Raw genomic sequence first — 11,970 nt, forward strand, 5'->3', positions numbered from 1 at the left:
CCTGTGCCGGTGGTTGTTCTGGATGGATGCGGGGACCCTGTCAGTGGTGGGAGAGGCAGCATTGGGAATGGGGCCCTGTCTGGCCTCACACACCACATCCTGTACTGCAGGAGCTGCAGCCCGAGCGTCCACGCTGCGGGCGGGTGGAGAAGGGGCGCGCACGGACGCGCGGACACCGGAGCCAGCCCAGAGCGCGTGGGGGCTGGGCTGGAGCCGGGTGCTCCAGGGCCAGGCCCCAGAGGAGGGGGATGGCCTGGGGTCTGGGCCGCCGCCTGCCGTCGCCTCCGCTGCTGCCGCTGCCGGGCAGGTAAGGGGGCGCTGGTGGGGGCGCGCGGGTCGGGGTGCGGTGGTGAGGCCGGGGCCGCCACCCTGGTGCGTGGTGCGTAGTAACCCCCCACATTAGTAGTCACTGAACCCCGCATCTTCACCGCCGCTCGTACGCGGGTTTGGGAAAGCTGGTGCAGCCCCGGGAGGTGGGAGGGCGCTGGCCGGGCCCGGAGCACCTCCGACTGGGCCTCAGGCCAGAGCCGCCCTGCGCAGGTGGCCCTGCCTGGCGAGTGGTGGCGTCCTGGTCTCTCCAGAGCGCAGGCGACCTGGGGAGGAATAATGGGCGAGGCCCAGGTCTTTGGGAGCTTGTCAGCCTGCCCTGAGACCTAAAGCCTTTCACAAGTCTAGTTTTAGTCTTTTGAGGAATCTCCATACTGTTTTCCACAATGGCTGCAGCAAACTGCGTTCCCACCAGCGGTGTAGGAGGGTTCCTTTTCTCCACAGCCTCTCCAGCATTCATCATTTCTGGACTTTTGAATGATGGCCATTCTGACTGGTGTGAGATGATACCTCATTGTAGTTTTGATTAGCATTTCTCTGATAATTAGCGATATTGAGCATTTTTTTAATGTGCTTATTGTCCATTTGTATGTCTTCATTAACGAATTGCTTGTTTAGTTCTTCTGCCATTTTTGGATTGGCTAGTTTTTGTTTCTTTGTTTTTGTTTTGTTTTTTTTAAATTCAGTTGTGTGAGATGTTTATATATTCTGCAAATTAAGCCCTTTTCAGTCTCATCTTTTGCAAACATTTTCTCCCATTCCACAAATTGTCTTTGTTTTGCTTATAGTTTCCTTTGTTGTGCAAAATATTATAAATTTAATTAGGTCCCATTTGTTTATTTTTGCTTTTGTTTCTATTCCTTGAGTAGACTGCCCTTGGAGAACATTGCTGAGGTATATGTAAGATAATGTTTTGACTACATTTTCTTCTAAGTGCTCTATAGTGTCTTATCATGTGTTTAACTGTTTAAGCCATTTGAATTTATTTTTATGTAAAGTGTGAGGGAGCATTCTAACTTCATTGATTTACATACAGCTGTCCAATTTTCCCTACACCATTTGCTGAAGAGACCATCTTTATTCCATAGTATGTTCTTACCTACTTTTTAAAGATTAATTGACCAAAAGCTTGTGGGTTTATTTCTGGGCTCGATATACTGTTCCATTGATCCATATGTCTGTTTTTGTATCAGTATCCTGCTGTTTTGATTACTGTAGCTCTGTAGTACTGTCTGAAGTCTGGGAAGGTTATTCCTCCAGGTTTGTTCTTTTTCTTCAGCAATTCTTTGGTAATTCTGGGTCTTTTGCAATTCCCTATAGATTTTAGGATTATTTGCTCTAATTTTGTGAAAAATGTCCTGGGCAATTTCACAGGGATCACATTAACTCTGTAGATTGCTTTGGGTATTATGATCATTTTAACAATATTAATTCTTCCAATCCAAGAGTATGGGCTATCTTTCCATTTTAAGTCATCTTTAATCAACGTTTTGTTGTTCTCCTTGTATAAGTGTTTCACCTGCTTGGTGAGATTTATTCTTAAGTATTTTGTTGTTTTGGATATTATTTTAAAAGGGACTGTTTCTTTACTTTCTTTTCCTACTGTTTTATTGCTAATGTAAAGAAATGCAGCCAATTTGTGTATCTTAATATGTATCCTGCTACCTTGCCAAATATTTTTAATTTTGGTTCATTTCTGTCTTTTTCTTCTTCTTTCAGAATATTCCCTTATGGTTAGATGATTTCCGTTATTGTTATATTTGTGTTTCTCTCACCTGTTTTTGCATATCTAATGTAGCTTTTGAATTTATGGTTTTCATAAGTTTCATATACGTTGCTCTTTGACAATATCTGATTGTTTTCAAGTGATTGTCATTTAAGGTCACTTAATGTTTTAGTCCCTCTCCCCCTTTTTTGTTTGGTTTTTGATTTTTTTTTTTTACATCTTCCTATACCTCTTATAAGTGTTTATTGTAATTATAGTTGTTTTTATAATTTTTGTTTTTTAATCTTTGTAGTAGCTTATTTAAGTTGTTGATTCACAGCCATTGCTCCATTTTTGCCTTTAAACTGGGATTTCCTACTTCCCAGAAATTCTTTTTTTCCTTTTTAATTTTCTTGGGAGGTGGGTAGATTTATTTACTTATTTTAATGGGATTAAACCCATTACCTCATGCATTCTAAGCACACTGTCTACAGCTGAGCTCTACGTTCCCCCAACAAGTTCTTATTTTTGTTACAGATTTTTCCTTTTCACATAAAGAGACCTTTTAACACTCCATGTAAGGTTAATTTAGGATTGATGAATTCTCAGTTTTTGCTCATTTGAGAAGCTCTTTAACTCTCTTTAAATTGTGATTAATAACTTTTCTGACTAGAGTAGCCTAGGTTGTAGATTTTTCTCTTTGAGTACTTACTAATGTTGCTAAATGTTTACATTAGCATGTAATCATAGCTTTCCCTTCTGGCCTGCAATGACTGCTGAAAAACAGCTGATAGTTTATGAGGAATTTCCTTTCATGTGATGCTTTCCTTTTCTCTTCCTACCTTTAGAATTCTGTTATTCATTCATTCATTCTAACAAACCAAAACTTTTTTCATTCTTTGCAAAATCTATAACACTTTATCTGTTAGGAAAAAGAACAAAGAAGTGATACTTTTTTGCTGATTTTTAGAATTCTGTCATTATCTTTAAATTTTGCTTTTTGAATAATGATTTGTCTTGATGTGGGTCTGTTTGAGCTGATCCCATTTGTGACTCTGAGTTTCCTGTGCCTGGATCTGTTTCCTTTTTCAGATTAGGGAAGCTTTCAGCTATAATTTTATCAAATGTTTTCTCACCCTTTTTATTCTCCTTCAGGGACCCCTATAATATGAATGTTAATATGTTTTATGCTGTCTTAGAAGACCTTTAAACTCATTTAATGTATTTTTTCTTCTTGCTCTTCTGATTGGGTGTTTTTCATCATTCTGTCATCCAGATTGCTAATGTGTCATCTGTATTGCCTAATTTTCCATGTTACCTACACTTCTGCTCTGACTGGTTCTTTTTGTATATTTTCTAGTACTTTTTAAAAATTCTCCCTGTGTTCATCTGTTCTTTTTCCCAGTGCAGTTATCATTCTTATTACTATTGCTTTGACCTCTTTGTCAAATAAATTATTTATCTCTCTTCATTATGGTTATTTTTTTATTATTTCACTTAAAACATATCCCTGTCTTCTCACTTTAACTTTCTATATCTCTGTGAAGTTACGTGAAACAGTTACCTGTCCCAGAATTAAAGGAGTGTCCTTGTGTGAGAGCACTCCTATGCAGTCTTCTGTGCCCAGTGGATCTGTGGGAAGAATTGCATCTTAACTGATCGTGGGCTGCCATCTTCCCCCAGGATGTGCTGGCAGCCAGAGTAATGGGGGCGGTAGAGCTGGAGTTAAAGGGATTGGAGCCAGTTCCAGGTTCGAGCAGGGGCTTCTCCTCTGCTCCATGACTGTTAACAGCCCTATCAGCGGTGGCACAGGGTCCCGTTGGGCTGGAGCAGGATCTCTGTGGGAGTTGGGTTCTCCTGGGTGTGAGGGCAGTCTCTGCTTTGGTTTGGAATGTGGCTGAGGCCTGAGGGCTTGCAGTGGCCCTTCTGTACTGGTTTTACCTTTTCCCCAGTGTGCACACCTTGGCTAGAGGGTGGGTCAGGGCCAGAGAGATTGGGGCCACACCACTGAGCTGGCCTCCACCCCTCTCAGTTGTGCATGAGAAAGTGAGTTCTCATGATGGCAGCCTCTGCCCTGGTGCTTGTATTGCTCCTGCCAGAGTGTGTGAAGGGACACTAGCTAGAAGTGACTGCCTACAGTCTTTTCAGAGGTAGGGCCACATCCAGGCCAGCACCATTTTCTCACACTGTGTGCACTCTTGTTGGCAATGGAATCTACCACCTGAGTGGGGAGCAGCACCAGAACATGGAAGGCTGGAGCAGGAGCCTGTATAGTCTGGGGGCCCCACTTGAGGCATCCATGGAAGCTGCCAGAGCCCCAGGCAGTGTTCAGCCTGCTGTTTCCCTGCTGTGATGGGGAATCAGCAAGCCTCTGCACAGGCTCTTCAAGAGCAGGGTCTCAGTTTCTTACAGTGCTACAGTAAAACCACTGGTTTTCAATCCTGCCAAGTGGGCACATCATCCCGGTGCTGAACCCCATGCCTAGGGCGCCTGGTCCATGGTTCAGACCATAACATAGGCGTGGGGGACCGTTAGGGCTCGAGCACCGCTACAGGTTCATGCTGTCTGGGTGAGAGTGCCTGCAGTTCCGAGCTCTGCGTGGCTGGTGGAGGACCATGTGGTGAACGATTTTAAGTCTGTTTGGCACAGACAGATTGAGCCCGTTATAATTACTCCTTATAGAGATAGTATAAGGACAGGATATGCCATTGAATTTTCTAAGGAATTTGATATTATAATATTATAATACCCCAGCTGCCTGGTGTGAGTAATATAACCGCAGGTACTTGGGATCCCAGAACAAAAACTTGAATTATGCTTTTGGTAATCAAAGGTGTAGGTCCTAAAAGGGTGCATTTACCATAAATGCTCTTATACATGTCAGTCATAGGGAAATTCTACATTAAGAAATGGATGCTAATGATCATCAGGCACATTTATAAACGCTCAATATCACTAATTATCAGAGAAATGCAAATCTAAATTAAAATAAGGTATCACCTCACACCAGTCAGAATGGCCATCATTCAAAAGTCCACAAATGACAAATGCTGGAAGGCTGTGGAGAAAAGGGAACCCTCCTACACTGCTGGTGGCAATGCAGTTTGGTGCACTCACTGTGGAAAACAGTATGGAGATTCCTCAGAAGACTAGGAATAGACTTACCATATGACCCAGGAATCCCTCTCCTGGGCATATATCCAGAAGGAGCCCTACTTCAAAATGACACCTGCAACCCAATGTTCATAGCAGCACTATTTACAATAGACAAGACATGGAAACAACCTAAATGTCCATCAAGAGATGACTGGATAAAGAAGAGGTGGTATATTTATACAATGGAATACTATTCAGTCATAAAAACTGACAACTTAACACGATTTACAGCAACATGGATGTTCCTGGAGAATGTCATTCTAAGTGAAGTAAGCCAGAAAGAGAAAGAAAAATACCATATGAGATTGCTCATATATGCAATCTAAAAAATAAATAAATAAATACAAAACAAAACAAACAAACAACAAAAAAAAACCTCATAGACAGAATGCAAACTTGTGGTTGTCAGGGGGGTGGGGGGTGGGAAGGGACAGACTGGGATTTCAACACGTAGAATAGATAAACAAGATTGTACTTTGTAACACAGGGAAATATATACAGAATCTTGTGGTGGCTCACAGCAAAAGAGAATGGGAAAATGAATGTATGTATGCTCATGTATAACTGAAAAAATGTGCTCTACACTGGAATTTGAGACAAAATTGCAAAATGACTATAACTCAATAAAAAAAAGTTTAAAAAGTTGATACTGTTTGAGTTAAGTATTGAATTATTAGAGAATGTAATGAACCTGTAAGATTCAGGATCAAAATTAGTGAAATGACAAGAGCAAGTGATCCAAGTAGTATATGCAATAAGAAATAAAGTCCTGAATTGAATCATTTTGTCTGATTTTCTCAGTGGGTAGTAAGTGATTAGGGTTTTGACTACTGTTGTTTTGAGTAAACTATAGAATATAATCAATTGTGAAGTAGTGAAAAGTTAAGGATATTTGTAATAAGATTAGCACTGTGATAATATAGTGGGGGGGTTAATGATCCTTTGGATAGATGAAATTGGCTGGCCCTGTGTATTGGTAGACGAAGACAAGTTGTTGATGCAAGTGGAGGAACTAATAGATAGGAAGGTTAGTGAAAAGTGAAGGCTATTATCATTCAGTTGATTGAGGAAGAATGAGCTGATAAGTCTGGTTAATAGGCCATAAGATGTAGTATTAATTCAGAGGGTAAATTTTTGATAATCACGTTAATGGTATTAATATAATGTTTGGAATAATGAGTTTTAGCATTGAAAAAGGTTAAGATTTTGTACATAATCAGTACCATAAGCATTGGATATCATGGCTATTAATGATAATCCTAGTGCAGCATCACAGGCAATGAGTACTAAGAATAGGTATTGTGGTAGCTAATGAAAAATGGGTGTTTATAATGATGGCAGTTGCTATAATGAGTAATGCTGCTATTATGCCATCTAAGCACAGTAATGAGGGTATTACATGTGATTTATATATTATTATCCATATAGGATACTGTAAATGCTAAAATGGTCATAATATTGACTAATACCATTTGATAATTATGAAGTTAATTATAATTTTATGAGTCAAAATAATGTTTTTGTTTAAACTAGTTATCACATACATTCATTCTAATCCTTTTTAATCCATTCATAGGAAAACCTTATGGCTACTAGTAATAAGATTAGAATTTGTGCCATGAAACATTTAGTTTTTGTTATTCTTTTGAGATGCTCAGGGTAGGAGTAAGAGGAGGGCAATTTCTAGGTCAAATAATAGAAAAGTAGTGACTACTAAGAATAAATAAATGGAGAAGGGTGGTTTGCTGGCCCTATAGAATCAAATCCACATTGTTATTAACATGATTTTTCTGTATACACATTCAGCAGAGGAAGTCAGACTGTGATAAATACTACTTGTAAGTCTAGTCGTGTATTGGTAAATGATGTCACTATGAGCTTTATTATTCTTTCTCCAGTTACATGAAAAGCAAAACACTGGAAGTCAGTTGTACAATTTAATACTAAAAGAAAAAAATGATCATCAATAGATAGTCACCTACAGGAAAAATCATTTTATCTACAAAAATGCAATATCAGGAAGCTGATTGAAATCCAAACTGATTAGAAGTGAAATTTTAATTGGTGTAGAAATCACAGAGTGAGAAAAGTAGAACCAATAAATTTGTGTAGTCAGTGAAAGCTTTTAGATATGAAAGCTACTGAGCCAAAAACTCCACCTGAATCTGTAAATTTTATATTCTTCTGAGGCTTGCAATAATATAAAATAAATTCCTAGAGGAACTGTAATGAATCAGACTTGCAGTATTGTTAATGATTTCTTCCTATTAGATGATGGTGAGTACAAGGGATGGAAACTTCAGAGGCTCAGAACTGAAATAGTAAGAAGTTATTATGGGAACTGTGTGTGTGGTCAGTTTGTTGTTAGGTGGTGTGTGCGCATATTTTTATCATTTTTCTGATCAGAAGGTAGGATCTATGTGTATTTGCCTCTATGTGTGTGTGTTGAGAGTTTGGTGGTGGGGAGAAGCATTGTAAACTTACCGACCCTGTACTGAGAGCTGTAGGACCTCCTTCCCTGATAAAAATGACCCTGCTCTTGTCACCACATTCCCACCCGTGACAATAATTCATTGTAATGAGTGTATGTAATGTCCTGTTTGTCATGGACCAAAGCAATGCATCCATTTATAATTCATAAAGTAATTTATATTTTGAATAAAAAATACTTACATACATGATGGATTTTATGTTTTTACTCTTATTTACCTTGGTGCCTAACAATGATATAAGAAGATCCATTTCCTGAGACCAAGCTGACTTTTAGGAGTCAGGACCACACATGGACACATCCTCACCCTGTTTGTCCTGACTGGTGTATGACTTAATGTAATTGCAAGAGGAGTTTCCCAAGACAAAGGCAATGGTCTTCCTCAGAACCTCAGGGAGCATGTGACAGAAAGGGCTCCAGGTGGAATCTCTTTCCAAGTTAGACTTTGGTTCAAGGTAAAGTTAAAGCACTCACCACCCCTGAGACCCTATGGTGATTCACATCCCTTGTCTTCTCATCCACAAAATGGGTTATTGAGAGTGTTGTGTAATCGCAACACTGCACTTTGAATTTGGTCACTTGGTACATTATATTGCCCAGTGTGATACTTCAATACATTTGACCTGATGTTAATTGGTAATTTATAGGGGGTCCGGACTCCTGAGGGTTGGAAGGAATTTTTGTTGACAGTGGGAGGAGATCCAGTATCCCTGAAGCCTGCTCACTCTGGATGGGACTCAGTTCCCCCAGGCTGGGGATCCTGGGACCAGCACAGCGCCTGAAGCCCAGCTGTGGATCCAGGAAGGCCCAGCAGTGTGGTTGGAAGTGCAGCACCACGGGGTCTGTGAGGAGTCAGGGTCAACTCCCCACAGGGCAGTCTCTGGAGTTTCCTCCCAAAGGGCAGCCAATCCTGAAAGTCAACCCCAACAGGGACAGACATAGAGGCTGGAACCAGCAATCCCAAGGGAAATGGGAGGTACTAATCTTTCCAAGTATGATGACCCCTGGGGAGCTCAGCTCCAGGGAGGTCAGAGCCTTAGAGCAGGAGGCACTGTGAGGCCTGGATTCCTGCCTTTTCTGGCCCCTCCACTCTGGGTCCCTTCCCAGAGTCGCACCACCCTGGCCCATTGTCCCCCACCACGGACCCCGGGCTGGCTCTCTCTTTCCTTCTAGCCTCCTCTTGTCTCTGGTTCTCCCTACTCAGTTCCCCTGTCACCTCCTGTCACTTTCTAGGACTTGACCCCCACCTCTCTCAATCACTCACACACTACCTCTGTCCCTGCCGGTCTGTCTGTCTCTCCCCTCAGGCCCTGTCCAGGGCCACAGGGCCCCACCTCTCCCAGCCCTCCCACCCTCACTGCCAAGTTTTGGCCAAGGCCATGCTCACAGTGGCTGGAGTCCGGTTACAGAGGCTGCTCACGGTGGTGTTTACTGCTGCACAGCTGTTCGCGCCTCTTCCTGGGCAGCACAGTCACACCTCGACCTGTTGGTGGCCCAGCCTGGACCCCAGAGCTGCTGCAGGGCTGGCCACCTCCCCCCCCAGAAGGAGGCACAGCCCTGAGGGCTCGAGGGGCTACTGGGGTTTGGATTGAGGGACCTCTAAGAAGCCAGATATTTCCAGCCAACTCCTCTTTGGCAGCAGGGAGTCCCAAACCACTGACCCCTGCCCTGCCCATTTCTCCCTAAGAACACTATGGGGAGATTGTGGGAGCGCCTGAGACTTAGGAGGGAACTGCTGCTCTCAGTCCCCCTCAGAGTTTGCCTGGAATTGGGGCTTCTGGGGCAGCTGATAGGGCAGGGTGAGGACACAAAGCCTGGATTAGTGCAGGGCCCTCTCACTGGACTCCCGCGGCCACTCCTGGCACCTCATCCATTCCTAACCATCAGCAGTTGGTCACTTCACAGGGACAGATATGAGGGTCTCTCTGACCCTAGTGATGGGCAGGCCCCATGTGCTCAGTATTTATTGATTGAATGAACACAACCACCCCCATATCTATATGCCAAATCTTCCCACCGCCCCAGAAGGACTTCCCAGGTCCCCTCGCAGTCAATACTACACAAAGCATAACTTTGCTTCTGCCCCACCCGGGTAGTTTCTGCCTCTTTAGGCCTGGGTGTACACATGCATCACCAAGTGAACTGTACAGAGGTGTGACAATTTGGGCCAAAATAATAGGGTTGATTTTTATGCGTGTAGCATATGTACCTAAAATTAATGTCATCTGCTGATGTATTACAGAGAAGGATAGCCATATGGGTGTGGCGATGTGATTAAGACGGTTTGTCGTTAAGATATTTTCCATCTCGTGGCTGTACTGTCTGCCTTTTTTATGAAGTGCTGAGTAAGGGGGAGTGAAGACCTCCCACTCCACTTGTGTAGTTGATTTCCCTTGCACTTCTGTCATTCTTTGCCTTATATGTTTTCCAGCCACTGCCCATGAGAAACTCTGAGAATTTGGAAAAGGAGGGAGCGCCCAGAAGTAGGGGGCAGGGGACCTGGGTGGAGAAGGACCAGAAAGCATAAGGTTGGAAAAGTTTCCAGAGAGGACCCAGGGTTGGATGATGTGTGCTGGAGCATCAGGTAGTGGGGCGTGTTCCAAAAGTGAGGTCACTCCGAATGTCCACTGTGAGGAACCAGGGGCGAAGGTAGGTGATTGGTCGAGAGAGGGTATAAAGCTTCTGCGTTGCTATGGCATCGTCCAAACCATAGAAGGCTCAGAGAAAGGCAGAGTCTCATCCCCTCCCGCTGTTCCTGAGAGTCTGATTGACCTGTTGTTTGTTCTCCTGACCTGCTTACCTGCTGGCCTACTGACCTGTCTGAACCCTCCTTCCTCCCTTCAAGGGCTTGGTTGAGCTTGATCCTTTCTATGACCCACTTCTTCTCCTCCCAAGTACCTAAACCCCCTTCCTGTCATGCTCCCTCCCCAATCCCATCCCCAGTTCCAACTCCAACCCTTCCCCATCCCTCCCGAGCTCTCACCTCCCGTCCCACCCCTCCTCCTCCCTGGTGACCACAGGGCCCCTGAGGGGACCAGGACATGGAGGTGAGGAGGCTGCTCTTCTGGCTCTGCTTGCTGGGGTCTCCGGATACCAAAACACCAGCATGAGTAAACATTGGGCATCAGGGGTTTCCTCCTTTTTCCTGGGCTCTTTCACAGTGGTTAAAGAACTGCTTTTTCATGGGATCCTTGATGGGAACTCATCACTTGTGAAGATGGGGGCCCTCAAGACAGGTTTCTTGACCAGCCTGATGTGGTTCTGGCCACCGGCGTCCTCATCAGGGTCTGAGTCCTGTGGAGACTGCTTAGACCAAACACAGCAGGGTTGGCAGGAAGAAACCTGAAATAATAATTTTATTGTATCAAAGAAGGAAGTGTGAATATACAGAAATTCATTGAGTTATTTGCCTGATATGGGGGAATATGTGAATTGTATCTCACTAAAGCCATTTTAAAAAAGTGAGAAACTCTTATTTACTAAAAGCCATAGAGTTAGACTGGCTTCTGGAAAGCTTGTCAAGATCCTGCTTCAAGCTCTACAAGTTTGGGGTCCGTTCCCTGTGCACTGTGCTTTCCTGTAAGTACACTCTTCATATTAGTGAGGTTTGGCAGCCCTGGGAACAGTGGTATCAAAGCATTGGGCTGGTGCTAGTCTGTTAAACAGTGAAATGTCATTTGTGCTCCATGCTTTCTGGTTTGTTGAAGCACAGGCTTTCCTTCTGGGGCTGCAGGCCTGGGAGGCTGATGTCTGAGCAGAGGCACTGGTGCCCAGGGGTGTGTCAGCATGGAGGCCAGACACTGCCAGGAAATATCAGGCAGGATGAGGACCTCTGGGGTATTCTGTGGGGAGATTGTTAGAAATGCAGCATCTCAGTCCCCACCCCAGATCTCCTGCAGCAGAATCTGAATTTTATTCAGATCTCCAGTTGATTCATGAGAGTTGTTCATCTAAAGACTCATCTCTTGGCTCTAAGCTCTCATTCAGGGATGGTGGGACTTAGGTCTTCAGTCAGACTTTCTGGAGTGCAGTGTGGCCATGTGTGTGAAGGAGCCTTAAACCTACTCATACTCTTTGATGGAGCCAATATTTCTATTTCTGAGACTGTGAGCAAAAGCACCAGAAGCAGGGACAGAGAATGTTATGAATGGAGATGTTCATTGCAGTATTTATAATCAGAAACTACTGCATACCCACAAATAGGAAAGGGTGCGATAAAATGTGGCATCTTATACATTGTTATGTTACTGTTTGCAAAACTGTTTTAAAAGACATTTGCAGGCAATAGGCG

The sequence above is a fragment of the Camelus dromedarius genome, unplaced genomic scaffold (assembly GCF_036321535.1).
Source record: "Camelus dromedarius isolate mCamDro1 unplaced genomic scaffold, mCamDro1.pat HAP1_SCAFFOLD_20, whole genome shotgun sequence".
In the NCBI taxonomy this organism is placed as follows: Eukaryota; Metazoa; Chordata; class Mammalia; order Artiodactyla; family Camelidae; genus Camelus; species Camelus dromedarius.